The sequence below is a fragment of the Tetrao urogallus genome (genome assembly GCF_951394365.1).
Source record: "Tetrao urogallus genome assembly, chromosome: 3".
In the NCBI taxonomy this organism is placed as follows: Eukaryota; Metazoa; Chordata; class Aves; order Galliformes; family Phasianidae; genus Tetrao; species Tetrao urogallus.
Genome location: NC_136815.1, coordinates 24,194,753 through 24,217,512, shown reverse-complemented (window position 1 = coordinate 24,217,512; position 22,760 = coordinate 24,194,753).

The following is a 22,760-nucleotide window of genomic DNA, read 5'->3' as shown; positions in this document are numbered from 1 at the left end:
GCGTTCAGCGCCCCGCGGGGGACGGGGAGAAACGTCCTCCAGCGAGCCCCCAGAGAAAGATGAGGCCCGCTCCCCACCGCGGCCATACAGCCGCCCGCAGCCCCTCCCCTGCCGCGGATGTCCCCGCCCTCCCGGCAGGCCGTGCCACCTCCTCCGCCGGCGCGGGCACACCTGTGGGCGCCGCGAGGAAGCGCTGAGGTGCGGAGCGCGGTGGGATCCCGATGCCCTGGGCCTGGCGCTTGAACCCGTTAGGCCTTTTGTTATATCGTGGGAACCGCTGTTGTGGTTCCGTGGGAAACTTGAGAGATGTTTCCCGTCTTCGTGCTCAGTTTTTGAGTCAAGAGCCACAGCAGTTGTGTTTAGAGAAGGAAGTGCTTTCCTGTTGCTGAATTGACCCAGTGCTGCCATGCCAGCAGCTGTCACAGTGATCTTACAGCCCCGTGTCCTGTCCTGTATTTCCTTCTGTGGTAAAGTCAGGTTTCACCTGTGCTACTTCAGCCTGGAGGAAAGGCTGAGGGGAGACCTCATTGCAGCCTTAAAGGGAACTTGTAAACAGGAGGGAGTCCTACTTTTTGCATAAGATAGCGATAGGATCTGGGGAAATGGCTTTAAACTAAGAGGGGAGACTTAGGTTAGATATTAAGCAGAAATCATTTATGCAGAAGGCAGTGAAGCACTGGCGCAGGTTACCCAAAGAAGCTGTAGATGTCCCATCCCTGGAGGCATTTGGGATTAGGTTGGATAGGGCCCTGGGCAGCCTGAGCTGGTGGGTGGCAGCCCTGCAAAGCAGCGGTGAATTGGAACTGGATGGGCTTTAAGGTCCCTTCTAACCCAAGCCATTCTATGATTCTGTGCAGATGTACATGTGGGTATTAGCAGAACAGAAATCTAATTATATTACAAACTTTGTAGGCACCGCTTGGCTAATGTCCATCTACATCTGAATGCTTCATATATTTAATGGTAGCTAAACTGTATTTTTGTTATTGTAAATGTTTCACAGGTGTGCATGGTTGGGAGAAGTCGTATATTTCTCAGTCCTCTAATCACAGAGTATTTGAGGTCAGTGGGATGTTGGGAGTTCCCCATGCCCATTCCCTGCTCAGAGCAAGGTTACCTGCAGCCCGGGACCACATCCAGCTGATGTCTCAAAAAATTGACAGCACAGGCAAATTTTTGAAGGTCTCCAAGGGCAGAGACTTGACAGCATTTCTGAGCAACCTCCCTGGGTGTTGACCAACCTCACAATGAAATGTGCTTCCTTCTGTGCTAGTTTAATTTCCTGTGTTTTCAGGAGATAGAAAATCTTGATATAAAATCTCTTTTTAGCAAGTACAAAACACACCCAATGAAACACACTGCTCTTCACATTTACTTAACAGTGCTTGTCATGCATCTTTAGACCAGAATTAAGAACGTGAAGCTGCTTTTAGCTTTTTTTTCTTTTTCTTTTTCTTTTTTTTTTCCTCAAAGGATTTTAAACAGAAACTACCTTTAAAAAAACAGTGTTTTCAGTTCAGGAGAGTACATGAAGTACTCGCTGGTTTACCAGATAACACCCACTTGAATAATTCATCTTGTTTTATTAACATTGTGTCCTTCATTGAACAAATTAGAGAAAACGTACAACAGAAACCTCATGTTTTGAGAAAATTAGCTATAGCAGAAAGTTTTTCAAGTGTCTCTAAGCCAACTGACAGTAGGGTCAGATGACATTGATTTTGAAGCTGACACATGAAGGACGTACTCGGCTTTAGGCACCACACAGCCTTTGGTCACAGCCTCCTCTGTCATTTCTGCCCATCAGCAGATCTGGCCATCTAGAATATAACTCACAACTTGAGCTAGACTGGCATTATTATTAATTTTTGCCCTTCTCCTTGTGGAAATGATTTTGAGTAGAGGAGAAAAACAGCCGCCCCTGTGTCCACACCTACAGATATGTATTTTCCCAGCACACTTTTACATTTGAAATGGAAAATGTTATGCTGGACCTTCAGTTTTTAATACAAAAGAGGTAGATTGGATAAGCAGCATTTTATAAACCCATCAAAAACTCATAGAGCTTCTCTGGAAATAGTATTCTGCATTGACAGTTATAATTAATTACATGATTTTCCCAGAAATAAAATTTTATGTTTCCTTGAAATTCTGAATTTTAATATAGCTGTCTCAAATGTCTTGGTTTTTTTGGTGGTGATTTATTTTAAATCTGTGATTGCATCAGGATAAGGTATGTTTCAGATGTGACTTTGTCAAAGTGAAACACAATTAAAAACTAAGGAAACAACAAGTGAGAGTGGAATAAAACATGCCAAGCCATAGAAAATATCCTCCCATATACAACCAGTAATCACACTTCAAGGGGATTTACATGTCCTGTTCTGCTCATTTCTGTTAATGCACTCAGGCAGTTACTGTGTACTAGTTGTATTACAATTCTCTACATCTTAAATCATGTTAACCAGCTTAAAGTTCCTGTATTTCATTAACACTCAATAAAATTGTGCATTTGCTCAATAAATAATTTTTAAAGTATTAAAAGATCATTCCCCCAAGTGATCAGTAAGTCATTATCAATGTGTAGAATATCACTTTTTGTTAATCACAAGGTTATTTTCAACATTTTTTTTTTTTTAACCCAAATCTTCTTGTTGTGTACATGTAGTACCAGCTTGACACTGCAATATTCCTGAAAATCCTGTGGGCCCACAGGATGGAAGCATCAGAGCATGGGACTGGTATCTCAGTGGAACATGAGACACATGACCTGGAACAAGAGGGCTTTGTCCTCTGTGGCAAAAGCAGTAAGATCAGTGAGTAACTGAAGAAGGCAACCTGCTGGTTGTAACACAGCATGGAAAACAGTATGTTGGTAAGATTTCTGTGCCTCCACCCAGTGCAATATGAGATTAAAGTATAAATGGAGTAGAAAATAGAGCTGTAAAGCTTCCAATGTCACTATAGCAGAATGATCAACCCTGTCCTGATAAATAATGCAGTATCTCAGTGCAGAGCTTACTCAGGGCAGATGTCTCATTGATGACAAACCTGTTCCCTGTAACATCAAATGACTGAAAAATGTATGAACTGCAAGGCCCAGTAAGCTACTGCGTAATGAAACATTTTCAGAGACAAGCAAACAAGTTTTGCTGCAAGTCTGTAGCAAAATTTCTACTCAGCCTGATGTACCAAGTCCTGAAGAAAGTTGTGAAGAGATTACGAAGGCTTCAGGTTGTTTACTTTTATATTATTAAGCAAGATAGCAACTGAGAAATCTAGCTGCAAGACAAGTCTCTGCATGGCCGGGGAAAAATAAAGAGGAGTCTCAATCAAGAAGCTATGTTGCAAATAGGACAGATCCTTCCAAAAAACCTAGTACTTACTAAGAGGGACAAATATGAGACATGGAGCTTAAAAGAGCAGGTCTGACAGCTTCCTGGGATCTTTTCGCAGCCTGGTTTTCTTCAGAAGTTTCCCAATACTCATAAAGTAGTACTTGCTTGGAGAATACAGATGCAGTAAGTTGTGTGTCAAAGAATTAATAACACAAAGAAAATGACATGAGCGTCTTTAATGGCCTTTTTTTTCTTTTCAGAGAGAAATGTGGCTGAATATCTCAAAAGGAGCCAGTATATTATTCTGGGATATACCAGGATATGAGAATTCTGATGGTATAAGGTCAAAAACTCTCAGCCAGTGGTAGACTACTTAGCTGTGACAGTGTCATGTGCACACTGAATAGTATTTCATAATGCAGCACTGGGCTGCTTTGGAAGATGGACAAAGTCAGATTGGAAAAGCCTGTAAGATCATAACATGACAGGCCTAAACGATCTCTGGAAAATAGAACACTTGGAAGAAATTAACCGCGTGGGGTCTGCTGGTGGCATCAGTCTTGTCGATATTTAGGATAAGAACTCATAGATCCAAACCTCCATGCTAGCAGTTAACTTCTTCTTCTGTATATTTTTGGAAAAAATGAAGATGATCTTTTGCACGATAATTCTAAGCAGACATTATTAGATAGTAGCAAAGCAATTATGGGTTTTGCTACTTTAGAAGAAATAGGAATGTTGCAGAACCTTCTTCAAATTGCTTCACTGTTAGGGAGTTTGCTGAAAATCAGCTTCCTAAAGCATGAATGCTTGAAAAAACCTACTAATAGAAAAACTTGTAAAAACTTGGTAAATTAGGAAAAAAAAATCAGATTACATGTACTTACGGGGAAGGATGAAGAAAAATGCAAAAAAACCAAACCAAACAAACAAAAAAAAAGCATTTAATTATGAAGATAATGTCAGATATTCCAGTTACAGATGGTACAACCTATTTAGTCTCTTGCAAAGGCCCAACTGGCAGCTATTGTCTTGTTCTCACAGCCATGGCTGATATGAATGGGCAGCTGCATGCACTTGTACCGAGCGCTGGAGATGAGCCACTCCGAGCTACCAATTAAACCACAGTCTCAGGAAAATGGATGTTCTTTATCATCTTTCAGTCTTTGGAGGAATTTGTAATGGCTTTGCCACAATGGTTCATCTCAGATAAGTTTCAGAATGACATCAGTAGGAGGGAGAATAGCCAGAAGGCTTTTGGTTACCATTCAGTGAGTCTGGGAAGGAGCTTGATGCAAAAAAAAAAGTTGTAGAAAGGAGCAGGCATCATCCAGACTGGTGAAAGTGGTAGGACTAGAATTTAAAAGCTTTGAGAACTGTAGAAGTTGGTGATTAGAACAAATGTATGGAAGTAAGCATCTTGAAAGGTGTGCAACAAGTTTTAAAGCATATCTCTAACTAAGGCAAAATATTCAAAATTGCTGTAGATTTGATTGCAAGAGTATGTTTGTATGCGTGGGAAGCTCTGACCAAGGACATGTCCTATGGCATGTTCCAGACATGTTCTGTGCAATTAATCAATTTAATCCCTGAGGCAACTGTTTCAGTATTAGAACAAATAAACCAAGGTTGTATTGCATTTTGGATTCGTGAACTGCTCTGGTTGTAGTGTACCACATTATCTGTGGTAAAGTAATGTAAGTAAGAGTAAGTATCCCGCAAAGTAAAGATTGTGTCCTGCTGTGTCTCTAATGGATGTGTATAGCACATTATCTAGTACAATTTATCCTTAATGAACATGAGGTTTTATTTAGAATTTTTTCTCTTTCTCAACAAAACTGTTGACTCTTCTCTATAACAATAAACAGATGTTGATAAAATATGCCAGTGGTATTTTGTAAATATAATTAGTCTGGAAGCTCTGTTTCCTTTTGCAGTTCTACAGTTGTCTGCTATGACTTTGAAAGAGCCTTCTCTGTGTAGTAACAAACACGAATGGAATGTATGTGAAAGTTATTTTCAATTGCTCCACAAAAAACATTGACTGTTTGTTGCATATTATTGCATCTATTTTATTTATTTGACCAGGACCAGGCCAAATGTATGTTCTAAGCCTAAAGTATAATAAATTACCAGTTCATACTTTGTTCTTGTATCACCCTGTTTGTCTTTTGTGTTCGTTATAGGAGCTATCATGCCTGGATATATTTGATTTATGTTTTTAATTGTTCTGACATAAAACTAGGCCTAGCTGGCTAAAGAAGAGTTCATAGAAAATATTCATTATGTGGCTTCTTGTACTAATACAAGTGCACTGTTTCTGTCCAAGCAGTCAGACAGCTCTGAATCTTTCCTGGATGTCGCTATAACTTTAAATGCTTTTGATAGCAAGCACAAAGTGTGCTTGCTGTTTGTTTTCTGTTTGTAAGAAAAAAGAATAGAGCCTTTTCAGTGTTTATCTACACAAATGAACATCTGCCCTTCCAATTTTAGGTTATTTTTGTTTTACATTAAGGAAAAATAGCAATGACAAAGCATTCTGCACAAAAAAAAAAATTCAAACACTTCATGTAGCTCATCTGAAATACAAAATGCTGTGGTGTGGGAGCAGGTTTGGAAACATTGGAGTGGAAATGACTGTGGGTCCCTGCTATTTAAAATTTGGATCAGTGACTTGCTTTGAATCGTGTTGCTATCAAACAATCTTTAAAACGTGTTTGTGCCAGAATTGTGAAGCTCCTTGGTCACTTTAGCAAAGTGAAACAGTCTTCTGGTTGTGTCACTCTCCTGAGAAGTTTGCATTAGTGTTCTTCAGGTAGGTATTATGGAGAATAAGTATTTGGTCCGCATTAGTTATTTACCCTTCTTCTCTGTGGTAGCACACAGTATGTTTTATTTTGTCCTAAAAGGGAATGTGATACCAAATGGCCATTCTGTAACAACGAGATTCTCCATGAAGAGAAATCAAAATATTCCATAGGCTGGACTCCCAGTACTGGAAGCTGCCATTACTGAGCCCACTGGTGCAATCCTGCTGTGATGTCCGTGCCCACTGTCCTGCTGATCTGTGGAAGCCCTGGATGGAGCTCAGCACTGACCTGCATGCAGTGCAGCTGTGCTTCCAGTCTTAGGCAGCCTTTCAGCAAAGCTACACTCCACCTACAATTGATAGTTCTTATCTTGTTTATTTTGAAAGTCATATTCTGGAAGAAATCCCCTCTAAGCTAAAAGGTAATGCTAATAGTAATGCTACTTTTTGTCATATATCCACTGTCTATCATATATCCAGATGCACACTCATTTTGGGGAAGCAGTTCTGTGTTTTTTAATTAGGAAGGACTTCCTGTTATCTCAGACTTTTTTTTTAGAATATGGGTTTTCAATTATAAATAAGTTGTTTTTTTGTTTTTTTTTTTGTTTTTTGTTTTAATAAATTAGAACTTCCCACCTCATAGTTCTGCCAGGTCTTTCTCTGTGCTTGTTATTTTACCAATGTCCTGCTCCTGGACACAAATTATTTTGATGGCTGCTTCTAATCCTCTTTCCTGAAAAAATACACATATATATATATATGAAAAATGTAACTCAATCACATCTAATACAAAAAAAAAAAAAAAAACCAAAACTTTATCAAATGTAATTTCTTTAAGATAAATGAATTTTGGCTCTGTATATTTTGTCTTCCTCATAATTTCTTATATACTTCAAGCTAGCTTCCTATTGCATTGCTTTAATTTCTTTTAGACATAGCATCATGATGCAAACAGCATTTTTATATAAATGTGACAGCATTCTGCTTGTTCCTGACAGTATCCAGTGCATGTCTCATGCCACCTTCTCAGTCAGCAGCACACCCTGAAGCTTGTTGTGGGGGAAGCTGGGGAAACAATAACATGCTTGTAAAGATGTCAAAATTGCAATTGAATTCATCATGAGCTTAACGTTTTTCCATTCTCCTCTTACGAAATAGAGGTTGCACCTGCATCTTGTGAAAGTCACATTGCACCTCTCAGGAGCTGTGCTGAATCCTTGGGGGGGCATTGTGTGCACCAGAACTGATGTTCTACAAGGGCTAGGAGAAACTTGTGAGAGAAGCACACTGGTCAGGGCTGCCGTGTATGGAGCTGCGAGGTATCTGGAGCATGATATAAATGAAGATATCAATGGTTTTCAAACAGACAAAAACTCATTATTTAAAAAAGCTGAAATTCTTCAGTTGCAAAAGGCGGCAACATAATGTTCTCCAATCTGTTTCTTTTTGCTGTGACTTCTATATTCCTTCCCCCTTTAATCTATTCAAAAGGCAGCTGCCATAAGCGTCCTAATACTTCTGCTGTTTCACACATTTCTTTGAATCACACTTTTCTTGTGTTGTCCAAATGGGAAGTGAAGGAGAGAGTGGGTGAGAAACATCAAAACAATGGTGTTAAGTACTGAAAAATTGGTGTTCAGGAATAGCTCTTAGAGGCATTTGGATAAAAAAGGAAAGTGTAAGCTTTCAGTCACTGAACTGGGCAATGTAATTATGTATAGGGTTTTAGAATTCGCATTGATTTTTTTTCTGTTTCTCTTGTTATCCACCACAGCTATTTGTAGCATTTTTTTTTCTGATTGCATTCTTAGGAGAACAACACGTGCCAGTGTGTTCGGGCAGCTCCTTCCATGCTGGAGCCTTGGCTCTGATTAGGGCTTTCAGCTTGTTCTGTAACCCAAAGTCAGTAAGTGAGAATGAAAGAAGAGACTGCATGACCAGAATACTTTGGTGAAAAGTATACTTACAACTGGTTTGGCTTTTCAGTTATCTTCTTAATCACTTGCATGGGGTCAATCTCACAGTTAGTGTGGATAAGACTGTCAGTGCTTCTTTGACTCTGCTGCAGGATGATCACGACATCGGTCTCTATTTTTAATCTGACACCCTCATTTCCTAAAGCTGACCAAAAATATTTGATAGTGACAAATGCATTTTTCTCACTGTGTTGCCAGTGACTTACAGCTATGTCACAGAATGGGAGATGCAGTTGCTGAAAATCAGCAGAAGTCGTTTTTCACACTATCCAAAATACATCATACGCTTTTATCACACTTCCTGCTTTTCAGTAGATATCAAAGGAAACCCCCAAAAAGGACTATACAAAAGGTTTTAATCATTTAAATGTTAGATTTCTAAAATTTAAGAATAGCACAGTACCCAATGACAGCTTGGTTACAGCTACACCCCCTTAGCAACTACGCTTTGACCAAACTTTGCGGTTGTATATGAACATGAATTCCAATTTATAAACCACTTTTTTTTAAATTGTCATAGTTATTAACCATTTCATATCTGTAAAAGACAGAATCCTGCAAGAACTGTGGGATTTATATACTGAAACAAAACATGAGATTAGTCATAGTATGTGTGTTACAAATGAGACAAGTGTGTGTCCTAAAAAGGACAAAGTCTGGTCAAAATAATCAAGCTGGTCAGTGAAGAAGTATTGCAGAAAGCTTTAGAAAGAACAATGTGAGTTAATGTTGTGTCTCAAGTGTATTATCGTACCTCTTATAAGATTGCTTGATCATGACATTTCTCACTCTTTTTTGACACTTAAGCTTTTGTTTTGTGTCCCGTATTGTTTTTCAGACCACAGAAATGGTGTGCAGCTTGCCCTTAGTTTCACGTGTGTTTGAAGACAGAATGGATTTGACTTGAGGTAACTGGGCAGCATTTTTGGAAGCATTTGCCAGTACTGATTGTATTTGTAGCTTGTTTGTTTTTACTTAAAATGTATGTGGTGTCCTAGATGGGCATTTTTAAGGACCAATTTGAGAAAACATGTAGCTGGAAGCACATAAATAAACACTAACTCCATGCTTTTCTATCTGAGAATAAATAAATTATTCCACAAGCCACTGAGGTACATTATGCTTTTTTTTATTTTATTCTTGTCCTGTTTGACTTCTTGTACATGGGCTAAAAGATTATTTATCTGAATGTGTGATTATCCTATCATTGCTGTAAATCCAATGACAGTTTGTATAAGATGTGCTGTATTTACTGCATTGTAATGCAGGTGTTAATCTTTACTTCATGTGAGACAAAACCCATAATCACATTATAACATATAATGTATTATGACTTCAAGGACATGTTTTCAGGGTAAATGCAAACGTTTGGCTCAGGTCCATAGTCTCCTTCATGCTGTTTTGCATTACACAGCCTGTTAAAACCAAATTACTCGACCCAATATTATAGTATGTAATATCAAATATGTTATAATATGTAGTAATCAATATGTTATAATATGTATATCGAACATGAGTAGTAGTGAATGCACCTAAACCACATTGTTGTTAAGACAATGGAAACTCAGACAGTATCTGCTGGCTTGCATGTTTTGTAAAATGAAGACAGACCAGGGCACCAGACCATCTGCAATAGCAATGATCAATTCCATGCAGAAAGCTTGAAAATGCTGTTCTTTAGAAGCCTTGAGGTCAGTAATACATAAAAATATTTCTCAAAGAGCACTGCAATCTGCCAAAATTAGCTGTTCCAACAACAGAAATCTTGTAGGCTTTTTTTTTTTTTTTTGGCAGAACAAAGAGAAAAATTAAACATTTGGCCACCTCCTACTCCTTTTTTTTTTGTGACTGAAACCTGTGATTTCATTTATGTAGTTTTTCCTGCTTTATTCAACCATGGAAGTAAAATAAACCCTGCCCCAAGTGGACTATATTATTTTGCATTTTGTAGTAACACAGCAATGGTGAAATCAGATATACAAATCAAACTTGGCAAAATGAATCCACACAACAGTAAGACTTGCTTCACCTTATCAGCTGTGTCTAACAGAAAACAAGTCGATTGTTGGAAAAAGTACAGAATCCAAATGTAGTGGATATTCAATAATAACACTTCAAAAATTCTCATGAGAAATATGATTTATTCCAGTACTTACAAAATCAATTTCATCACTCTATCCTTCGTCTTGTCAGTCAAATACTGAATTCTGCAGTTTGAGGGAGTGGTAGTATTTTCTTCTTGTTTTGTACAGCATATGGTACTGTTACCCTTGAGTCTGGATTATAATCCTGGGGAACACTGCAATACGGGCACGTGTTTATAGTAATCTTTTAAATGAACAAGCAGCATTCAATTCTAGATGAGAACAGCTGCCATTATGTCCCCAGACTGTATTTATCTCAGGAGTCAAATATAGTTTGCTAGTGACTGAATGGACTGATCTGAATCTTCAAAGTGTATTTTTGTATGAACACTCGATGGAAAGAAAGTTATCGTGCTCCGCAGTGTGATTGCATGAAAATCAAATTTACTGGGACAAGTTAAGGTGAGTAACTGGCACAGAGGCAAGCATGGCTTGTAATTCTGTGTGTTCTTAAGTGGCTTAGCTTTTCTGGTGCAACTTTGTTTTGGGATCAGTGCTCAGTAATATGTACAGGTCTCTGCATTTGCTTGAAAAGCCCCATGTTACAATACTGAAACAACAGGCAAAAGACTCCCTGATAATAGCTTTATTCAACCTTGCTGAAAATGTTAAGTCTTGTAACAATAAAGGCTTAACTGTTCTACAGGCTAGCCAACTGGTCTACAGGACACAATTGCAGGCATTTAGCATTTCAGGACATATAAGCTAAAGCTACTCAGGGATGCAGGATGTGAATATATATCCCTGGTGCTTCCACACTGTTTGTGGAATGGCAGACATGGACATTCCTTTAGTCCATAGTAGCAATCTCATCTTGAAAAAATACAAATTGCAGAAATTTCAGTTTTGCTTTCATATATTCGGGTGAGACTGATGAGATTGTTTCTCACACTGTTTATTTGTACTGGTGGTCACCGTGGATTCCTGAATGGCTCATGCCATTCCAGTAATTTCAGTAATTTCATTCCAGTAAATTCTGCACTTAAAGATGGTGTAAAATAAATCATAACCTGGATAGGGAGAAAAAGCAATGCTTGATTTGAGTTTTGTTTCTGTGACTACTTTTTCTCTGAGTTTGAATCACTAGTTACAGTTAAAATTAGTCATCTTGTTAATTCTTAGCATGAAAAGCAGATTTCATATTGCATTTAGTAGCTAATGGGTACTTATATCTTTGTTTTCCAAAAGTTGCTTCATCTAATCTGGTCTAATTTGTTGTTGCTCCTAAACTATGTTTTTCATAAAAAATAGTTCCCACTTACCCTCAGCTGTTCATAACTTTGGTTTAAATGCTTGAAGATAATTATGATACTGCTTTAATTTTAGAAGTCAATTATACTCTTTTCCTCCTCTATGATTTCAAATCTTGTTCCATCCCTGCAGTTCCTCTTCTCTGACCTTTCTTCCTTCAGACCCCTGGCATGTGAAAGCTGTGTTCAGATCACCTCTATTCTTACTAAATTCTTTTGTTTAATTCTTTCCTACATGAATTCTTTTTCCTATTGTTTGTGCTAATTCACTGCCTTTATTCATCATGATCTATCTAACGTACGGTTTAGAAATGCTTCAGCTGGGAACAAGAGAATTTAATCAAGTTAGGAAATTATCTTTTTATCTTAGCAGAACGTAATTGTGCATGTCATTTCAGCTAGAATAAAAACCAACAGCACTTTTCATTATTTTTGGCAGATCCCCCAGCCCAAATGTTGCCTCTAATACCTTGGCATTACCAACATCAGTAACAGGTATCATGCTCAGTATGACAGAGAGGTCTTATCACAGGTAATGGCAGATAATGACAGAGCTTTTGGGGAAACAAACAAACAAACAAACAAAAATCATACATGCATATATTTTCATATAGGTATATATTTCTCACTGTATTAACAGGAAAAGCAATTTATTTCCAAAATCTTCCTCTTAGAAGTTGCCGAGATATTATTTCTATATCTTGTTCTGGCATTCACTTACAAAGTCTACTAACTTCACAATTGCCTGGGATTGCTTAAGGACCAAGGAGCTGAGGGTTTGGTCGTCCACTGTTTCACAGTGCCTGATCCCTGCTCCCTGGAAGCCAGGAGCTGTGCTTGTAGTGCTGCTGGTTGCAAACTAGTAGTTCTGAAGTTAGGTTAACAAGTATTCAGCGGTGATATTGGGATAGCATTACAACAGCAACTGTTTGGTTTAGTTGCTTTTAGAATCATTGTTGAACATGTGATTACAATCTCTTTTTGGCACATAGAGCTCTTTCTCTTTGAGTTATACACAGAGAGCCAGTTTAGGCTCTTTGGAATTTTTTGTTTGCTTTGATTTCTCTATTTTTCATTTGAGAAAGCCAGTAGGGCCCCTGTTACTAGCTTGGTTTGCATTTCTGATTAAAAGCATTCCATTATGTGAGAGGAAAAAAGGTGTTGCAGATGCCCAGGCTAGATTCATCAAATCTCCTAGGAAAAATCACTCCATAGCTGTATCCCAAAGAGAAAGAATGTTTTGCTGAGGCTGGTATCACAAGATCTGCACTGCCAGTGTCCTTATCCAAGGCAAACTGAAATGCTTCATTGCATCTATAAAAGCCATCACAGTGCTTGGGGCAATGAGGCATCAAGTCAGCACCTTCTAAATCACTTTTTTCTATGGCAATCTATATGTGCTAGTGTAACAGCATTTCTCATGTTAGAAAAATATTGCAATATTTTCAAAGTTGTGCTGCTTGGTCATTTTATTTTTGAAATCTGAGCTGTAAACTGAAACAAAAAGTGCACCAACATCATTCCCTTAAAAACCATCTATTCTTGGCATTCGGGACACATCCCCGAACAGCTCAGCTGCCTTGTCACATCAGATGATGATCAAAAGGCATTTTGACATAATTTAGACTCTAACCTTCAATTTCACTCTCCATAAACAGAAAACCAAATGTTCCCTGCAGTACACTCAAAAAACAGAAGCTGTGCCTGTGTCACTCCGAAACAAATCTATCACTACAGATGAGACATTTCCCCGCCTTCACACAATAGATGCTTTTATTTCTTACTATCAAGACCGGAGCCAAACAGAACAGTATTTCTTTGTGCACAGATATTTCTTTTAAATTGTTAGTGGGATGATCCTTTTAAAATTGCTAATCAGCTGAGCTATGATTAATATGACTCAAGTAACTGGAAAAAAATCTCATAGTTTTGTAATCACAGGGCTTTTCAACTGACTAGTCTGACAGTATTGCTCTCTCTCCTCATAAGTAAAAAGGTGTTTAGCCTAGAAAAGAAAAGTTAAATAATATGTATCATTCAAATTGATAATAAAAGAAGTTATTCTTATAGCATTATAACACTGTCTGTACTTGCTGATTAAGTGCTCCATTAGTTACTTTAGCCAAAAAATATACTAGTTGCCAAAATTATTAGATTACTTTTAGCAGTGCAGATTGCTCAAACAGGTTCATATTACATACTTTCCATAATAATTTACAAATAAATAGTACATCTTGCTCCAGTTGCTACTACTCTGTATGTAAATCATGGCATCATAGGATCAAGGAATGGCTTGAATTGGAAGTGACCTTAAAGATCACATACTTCCAACCCTAGCTTGCCACCCAGCAGACCAAGCTGCCCAGGGCCCCATCCAACCTGGCTTTGAGTGCTTCCATGGATGGGACATTCTCCAGGCTGAACAAGTGCAACTCTCTCCGTGTGTCTTCATAGGAGAGGTGCTCCAGCTCTCTGACCACACTCATGGCCCTCCTCTGGTCCCTCACCAACAGCCCCACATCCTCCTTGTGCTGGGGGCCCCAGGCTTGGACACAATACTCCAAATGGAGCCTTACAAGGGCAGAATAGAGGAGGACAATCCCTTCCCTGCTTTGCTAGCTGCTTCTCTGTTCATGCAGCCCAGGATACTATTGGACTTCCAGACTGCAATCATGCTCTGTTGCCTAGTTTTTCATCCAGTAGGAAGCCCCAATTCCTTTTCCACAGAGCTGCTCTCACTGAGTTCTTCTCCCAGTCTGCATCTCCGTTTTCCCTGCTCCCCTGTGCAGAAACATAAGAAGCTGCTGACCCCGCTGAACTGCTGGCTGGCAGCTTTGAGCCTTTTGGGAGCCAGCAGCTTTGAGAGGCTCTTCCTACCAGTCAGCCCCTTTGTTGTTTCATGAAAGTCAACTGAGTTCAGCTTAAATCACCAGATCTGCAGTTGGTAGTAACTGGTGTTAAGCAAACACTTCTTTTCCTTGAACCCAGACCTTCCTTTGGTAGAAAAGGCAGGAATCCAATAGTTTTCTAGAAATGTATTCACTGAGGAGAGCTATCAAATTGGAACAGAGGGCAGTGGAAAATATAATGTGCAAGTGCAGCTAAAACACTGAATGGTAAATCACAGCTTCATAACCAAGCCAGCTACCTCTAGGATAGAACATAATCTGTTTAATTAAATCAGATGTGCATGATACAAAATATGTGCTTAAGTCACCATTGCAGAACTGTTTTAGTGAGTAATACTGCCAAAGCTTCATTCATATAGAACTGTATTGGTCTAAGCAACATCATTTTTAGTAAGGATTCTCAGACTCATCAGCCTCTGAGTCTTGCTCTTCATTAGGCTTTCAAAAGATGTCCTTATTGAAACTCCTATAATATTACTCTACTCATTCTCAATTTTAATGCTTTGCCAATACCTGGAAAGAAAAAGCATGCATGGTATAAGGCATCTTGTGTCACTATAGACAAATAAAGTGATATATCCAGCTAGGCAGTGGGAAATTGGTGAGTGTTTGCTCTCCTCACAGTCTGTGCTGTCAGACTTTAAGTCTGGTCACTTCTGAAAGCAATACCTTCTGGGAGACCTTACTAGCAGGAGCACCACACTGCTGTAATGGAGAAGCTACACACAGCCAGGTGAACTGTCCACACCTATCAACGGACCCTAATTATACTTAAAATAAGAAATATAATCTGATAGATACATTATTGCTCAATCTGTCCATGGGCAGAAGCAAGGATGAGATGGCAACTGCACAAATATTGCTAGCTGAAGCTGCCAGTGGTAGAATTTTTTTCAGAATTTTAGTCCTCGGAGCTTATTTATGGAAAATTTCTGTTGATACCAACAGGCTCATTAAAATGAAGACAGCAGAAGGTGTAATGCAGAAATCTGCCCAGCAAGTATTACTAATAATTAATTTCAGAATAGAAAATGATGATTAGGTGGGGACCATATTTTATTGCAGGCCCTCTTTTCATTGCATCTGCAGTTGGTTTCCAACTGGGTCTCAGACGTGGCTTTACATTCTTGACATCTGATCCCACACTAGGACACAACAGTTTGAACAGACACTACCTGCAAAAAAGCAAAAATATTAATGAGTTTTCCGTCAAAAGCCACAGGGAATTTGTTACTATGGCTCAGTTACATAAAAGAGGGCAGTGCAGCTGTATTTTTATAGGTGTTCATGAATTGCTTTAGTGCATGCTGTTTAAAAAGAGCTCATATAGAAATAGATTTTATCTAATAAAGAAGATGTAAATTTTGTCATGTTGCCTGATATGAACCAATACTGATACTTTGTTAATGTTTTGTGGGTTTTTTTTGGTTTTTTTTTTGTTTGTTTGTTTTTTATTTTATTTAGGATCATCTATAATGAAATCTGTGTTGAGGACTGTATGAATTTTAATACGAAATGTGTTGATTTGATTCCTTCATTTTGGATGTCATTTTGAATACAATATTTTGGAATTTTAATGCATCATTCTTAGGAATGATTGCTAAGTGGGCATGTTTCAGATTACAAATGAACTCAGTTAACACCATTCTTGATAAAGAAAGCTGTTATCCAAATAATTTGTTAAGATGATTACGTGAACAGAGAATGAAAAGCATGAGCAGATAATCCAACATGACCTCTTACAGAAAATAAGTTTGAGTTTCCCAGAGGCCACAGACTGGTGCCTTTGGTCAATGAATTGGCTAGACATAATAAAAACAACAACCACAGCTCCACAAAATGATTCTGACTTTTTTGTGTTTTTAAAGATAAGGTGAAATAAGGTTGTGACTTCTACCTGCCTGATTTGGTGCTGGATTCCTCAGGCCAGCAGAGGTCCTGCTAAAGTCTGTGGTAGTTGTGTCCACCATATGCTATGAAAGGACACCAGTAGGATCTGCCAAAAGGAACCTTCTAATCTGAAACCAATTCCCTGAGGTTTACAGCAAGAGTCTGACTTTAGAAAAGTTTTTTGATGCATTTTCATGGCAATACAGATTCTTTTTTCACGTGTTCTAAATTTTAAGGAAACATAAGAGATGAGATTTCTTGAGTTTCATTGAAAAATTCAGAAGAGTACAGCACTCAAGTTGATCACTGTTAAAAAGGAAGATTTAGAGTGCAGTTTTCAGAGGCACTTGACTTCTTTTTTGCTCCAAGGCACTCATTCGCTCAGGCACATCTGATGACACCACATAGTCAGTGACTGTAGTTTTTTAAATACTTTAGAATCATAGAATCACAGAATTGTTTGAGTCGAAAGGGACCCTTAAAAGTCATTTAGTACAGCTCCCCTGCAACAGGGGACTTCTGCAGCTTTCATGTAGCATTGTGTGGTTTTGAGACCGATGTGCGAATGATGTATGGTTCTGTATATTCACATAGTGCATCATTCAAAACAAAAGGAGTCTCATTACAGCTATTTATTAATGGCTGAAATCTGAAATCCACAAAATATATATTAGTAGAGAAAAAGTCAACAAAGCAAGAAATAGCACTTATTTTAAGAAATCAGAAGGATTTTTTTTTTCCTGTGATATGTTAGTGTCTTTAGCAATTGTTGATCCTCTTGAGAATATGCTGAGTGGTTTTTATTAACCCACTGGTGTAGTTAGCTCAGTACTCTGTGGGGACATGTGGGAATTATTAATAGGCACAGAAAGAATGGCTGTACCTGCATAGAGCTCAACAGGTCCTTTCCAATGATTATTCATTGAGGAACTAAATTCAGGCTCTGTAGCCATAGAGGTTCCTGAGGCTACATGAGGCAAGATGGTGGCTAATGTTCATAACTTTATTCTAAAAACCTACTTAAAAGTTTCAATTCCACAAAGTTTAGGTTTTGGGGGACTTCCAGTTCCCCATATTTGTTGGAGGCAGTAGGCATGTGAATTATTTGTAGGTGTTGTGGAACCTGGAGAGGAAAGAAAAAGGTGGTGGTATAATTATAAATATTTAAGATTTGAGAGAAGTTTATGTTATCTGATTGATAGAGCATTCCTTTCAGTGAAAAGCCATCACCCTACAATCACTTCCAGGTCCCCATTTCTGAGGTAATACTGCGTGTGCCACTCCTGTAGGTTCCACCAAGTGTCATCTCTTCATCTCTCCATATTGTTCTCTACTGAGTTCCTTCTTTGACTTGTGGCAGTTACCATTCTATTTAAGGAGTCTGCCCCTCCCCAGGAGGAATGTCTGACCTCGTTAACATTTAAATCATTGTTTTCTGGGGAGCTCAGAACTGATGTCTGGAATACACTGAAAAAGAGAATGAAATAGTCTTTCAGATATGGTAGGTAGTGAGTATCTGAAAGCTTTTATTTTAAGCTCCCCACCTTTGTGTAGTGTACCATTGAAGCAATCATTGTTGATCCTTTAGTCTAATCCCCTTTTTATAACACTGTCGACTCTGTGAAATTACTTCTCTCTTCAGTGCTGAATACAAATGCATCTGTGCACAAGATGATGCTTGTAGACATGCATTTATGCTGGAATTCAGATGTCTGCTTCTTCCTTTAAAGAAGGGTGAAAAGTGAAGGCAATGGATCCAAATGAATGTTTGAAAATATGTGTGCAAATCATCCCCAATATGCGTCCTCAAACAGGGAGCTTATTCAAGGAAGCAGATACTTGAGGAGTGGTTCTCCATTACTCATTAAAAACAATACAACAGTCAACAAAAGATGTTTGACGTGGTAGCATCTGCTTTACCTTTATCAGATTAGACTTTTAACGAAATAAACTAATCTGCAAATGTAAGATAGTCATCGGATTCAGAAGCAGTTGAGGTCTTTAACATGTGCTGAAGCATGAGATTAAATTTTATAGCAGAAATTATATGAAAACAGTGGTTAAAAAACAGCTTTGAAAATATCTCTTCCTGATGCGTCATTAGTAAGACTATTATTTCTGATTCTTTTTGTTGTATGATTTTGGATGGAGATTACAATCCTGACACAGATGCCATCTTTCTCTTTCACTGACAAGCCATGGCTTGGTCAACACATTCCCTTGCCTCTCCTTCACTAGATCCTCTTGATCTACATCAGGTATCTAAGAGTCACTCATTTTCTGTACATGTAGCCAAAATAAATACATGCCTTTTATTTCCTTCCTTTTCCCTTCCCCCACTGTGTACTTATTCAGACAGTCCCAACAGACTGTCTCTCTTGGTAGACTTGTTTTCCTTATGTCCTTTTTCACTCCATGCTTGTATTCTCCCCCGTCTTTGTTTGGCAAATGATCTCCTTATACAGGGTTTTCTCTTTCTTCTGTTTCTCCTCAAAAAAGTATCCCTGACAGATGTCAGCCTTTAAAAACAGAAGTAAAAAGAAACCTGGAAGCAAAAGTATTCAGCCTTATATCTTCTATGTTTGGTGAAGTGTAGTATTCAATTTGATTCAACATTATAAAGAATTTTCCACAAATAATTCTGGTTTATTTCAAGAGTTTATTTGGCATTTAGGTGCTATTAGTTGAATATACTTCCCTGTGCTTGCCTTACTCTGAATTTAATTTTTAATTCAATTGTTTGTTTATTTCTTTTGAAACCACAAATGATGGTTTATTTTTGCTTTACGCACAGCTTATGGAAAGACAACATGGATCAATTGGTTGACTATGTCACGTGAAGAATAAGGATGGTGCTGTTTGTTGTTATGACAGCCTAAAGACATGACCAAGACAGTTTGCTGGCAGACCAAGTATCTCTTATTATATGAGTGTGTACCACTGGGAGAATTAGACAAGTTTTTTCTGCATGTGACTCATTTTAAATGCCTGAAACTTGAAGCAGCAGCCTTCAGAGCTAAGCAGAAGTTGAGATCATTGTCTTCTGGTATATTTGTTGTGCCTCAGATCATCTGAAACAGAAAGTAGCTGACGCTTTTGAAGAAAAGAGGGAGGAAAATAGAAAGAAATAGAAGAAGGAGGAGACCAAGGAATAAAGACGTCTGAAGATGAAAGGAGGTTTTAATCTAAGAAAATGACTGTCTCTGAGTTCATGGTGTTTATTATCCAGCAGGTTTGTGAAAGCACCCATTTTTTTCTTTGGAAAGAAATGTAGGATTCCTCGAGGAGCATCCAAAATAAGCATCCAACATAAAATACAAGATTATTTTCTAAGAAACATTCCCTCCCTGAAAACTGGGTGCTTCTGTCCTTTGCAGCTTTTCTGTACTTCTTCTTTCTGGTGCACAGTAGTTGCTTCATTTCATCTTCATAGTTATCCTGAGAGCACTTGATTCAGTTGATGAAATGTGTTATGTCCCAGAAGTACAGATCAAGGGCTGCTGATTGTTCAGCATTACAGGGTATTAATTGTGCTGGTAGCTCAGAGATGATGGTTACATTTTGTACTCAGAAAAGGCCTAAATATATTTAGTTTCCTTTGGCCACAGACACCTAGCTTTTCATAATGGGCTAGTGAGGTTGGGGCCTGCGTAATCAGAAGAGTGGTTCTGAAGAGCAGTATTTCAAAATAGGACTCTTTTAATAAGTCTTTCAACGATTGCCTCCATGTAATTTCCTGTATATAGAATTGCAAGTGAGAAGGATGTGTAATAGCTTGATGACGTTCTGCTACCACTGTGCTGTTTCAACATCACTTGTACCCAACAGTATGTCTTGCTTTTCTTCTATATGTTAATAAGCACTAACAAAACTTGCCTTTTTAAAAACAGATCCTAGCAACAAAAAAGGATAAATGATACTGACATGAGCTTTTTTGTGTCAAGTATGTTGATTTCATTATGGCTGAAATGACATTTATGCAACTGATTGAATCACTCTGCAGGGGAGGATTTGCTAATACTGTTGCATTTAGCCTACTCCCTAAACTTTCTGTTTACTTATGATCTTGACATGGTAATGAATGTGTGGTCAGTGTCAACACTGCTTAACCTCAGCTACAGCTTGACCTTTTTCACTTGTTACTTATGCTCATTCTAGGTGACTAGAGGCAGTGTTGAAATATTATGCGTATGCTGTTTGTGTTAACATCCCACACTATCCTGTTTCCTGTGTCCAAATAACCAGAGAAGTGTATATAGTACTTTGGCTTTTTCTAAGAAGTGCCTTGTCTGTCTGGGTAATGAATGATAACCCAGTCCTCTTTGGTTTAACATAAAGACATCCTATGGTGCTGCTTGCTGTTTCAGCCAAAACTTTTCCATCAAATTCTCATTCTTCAAATCTCCAGATGTGTGTTCTGCCCTTACACAATGAAATTCTCCACAAGAGGGAAGTCTTGAGAGTTTCATAGCAAAGATAATTGTTCTACCTTTTTGATGCTCGTAAGTATGAAACTGAGTAACTCTAACAATACTTGTATTAAACCATTAAAGATTTATTTAAATGATGCTATGTTCATTTAGTTTTTTGTTTTCTTTTGCTTTGTTTTGTTTATGTGAACTTCTTTCTTTGAGTTGTCTACTGTATTACAGAGAATGTCATTTAATTCATTTGACATGACAATAGTCAATGTATGGCAGAAAATACATTACACATTTTTGGCAGTTTTTGTGAACAATTCTGTACCAACAGTGAATATAAGATACACAGTCCTGGATGCTTACACAGAGTCATGGAATTGCTGATCTTGATGGGGATCTTTGGAGAGATCGCTTACCTAGCCTTTGTAGCTCTTACATATTCCTTGCTTTGCATATTGAATTTGTCTATTATGCTCTGTTGTGGTACAGGATTCTATGTACTGTATTTATTGTGGACATTGCTCCCCTTGCAGCCTGATGGTCTGGCTGGAAAATGAAAGCTTGGACCCTCCAGTACTGCCTTCGGTGGTAACTCCTGGTGAAACTTCAAAAGTCATTAACTTTATTTTCTCATTTTGTCCATCCTTTAAATGAGATCACCAGTGTTTAATTGTTCAGTATTTCTCTAAATATTATGTGCTGTACTGTATAGTCTCATTTCTGAATACTTACTCCTCTGAACACAAGTAATTGTTATTTTTTGTGTTTTTGTTTTGTTTCTGCCCCAAATTACATCTTGTATCACGGCAAAGATCCCCACAGCATTTTATATATTTTCCATCTGGTCCAGTCCAGTGTTTCTTCTTCGTTTCCAAGTGGAGACATACTTTGTTGAGAACCATCTGTAAAGATAATTATATATATTTAAGGCAACAAACAACATGGCACTTGTTCATGGAGTTCTTTGGAAGATAAAGCTGTCTCTGGGAACAAGCAGCTTATAGTTTACAGCTGCAGAGGCCTCCCAGGTGCCAGCAGTGTCAGACACTTTGATGGCCCCCTCACTCATCTTAGACCATAGAGCTTGGGCCTTGGGCTCCTGCCACAGAAGGCTGCTCAGACATTGCTGGATCCCAGCTCCTCCACATATCCCAGACTATGTGGGATTTCCTGTATGGCACAGCCATATCTCATGTGACATACAGCGTGATACAGCTTAGTGAAAAGTTACATATTCTATTCACTTAGTGTCATTTTTTTCCTCTTCCCGATGCTGTTTTTATTTGGGCTCTGGAAATCACGTTTCTGAGTGTGCCTGAGTATTCTTGTGCTAAGATATATATATATATACATATAAAATTAATTCTTATTGACTCATATAGAATTACAAAATTGGGACAGTAATTTATAAAAGAGCTCCTGTTCCATATTTTTTAAAAATAAAATACATCTTTTTTATTACTTGAGTATGTAAAGTCTTCTCTACTAAAGAATAAGCAAAAGGCTATTTATTGTATTGTAATTTATGCTAGTACTCTCCCTTTATTAGAAGGGGAAATTAGTAATGATGATTAATTAGAGAATGAAATATTAATCAGCAGTATTTGAAGAGATGACATAGAATTGCAAAAGATTTCTTCATTATATCATTTTTCATGTCTGCAGATGTGGACTTAAAACTTTCAAATATGTATTGAATATGGGGCAAACAAACAGCAAAATATCCTTAGCATCAACAGCAGGGTAAGGGTTTTGCTACAGAAACAAAATTATCGAAAATTTATAGACAAAAATTCATAGTTTTTGTTCGTACATGAATGCACTTTTTGTGTAAGCACATTCAGCTTACTTAATGTAGATTCATCTTTTTCAGTCAGTGTGAATCTTAACACCTATTTGGTATACCTGGTTTGGAAAAATCTTTTTAAAAGCAGAAATCCTGATGTACAGCGCTGAAACACAGTATTGCTGACTGATTACCTAAAGAACACTTCTGTGTTAAGACCTCTGAAGACACAGA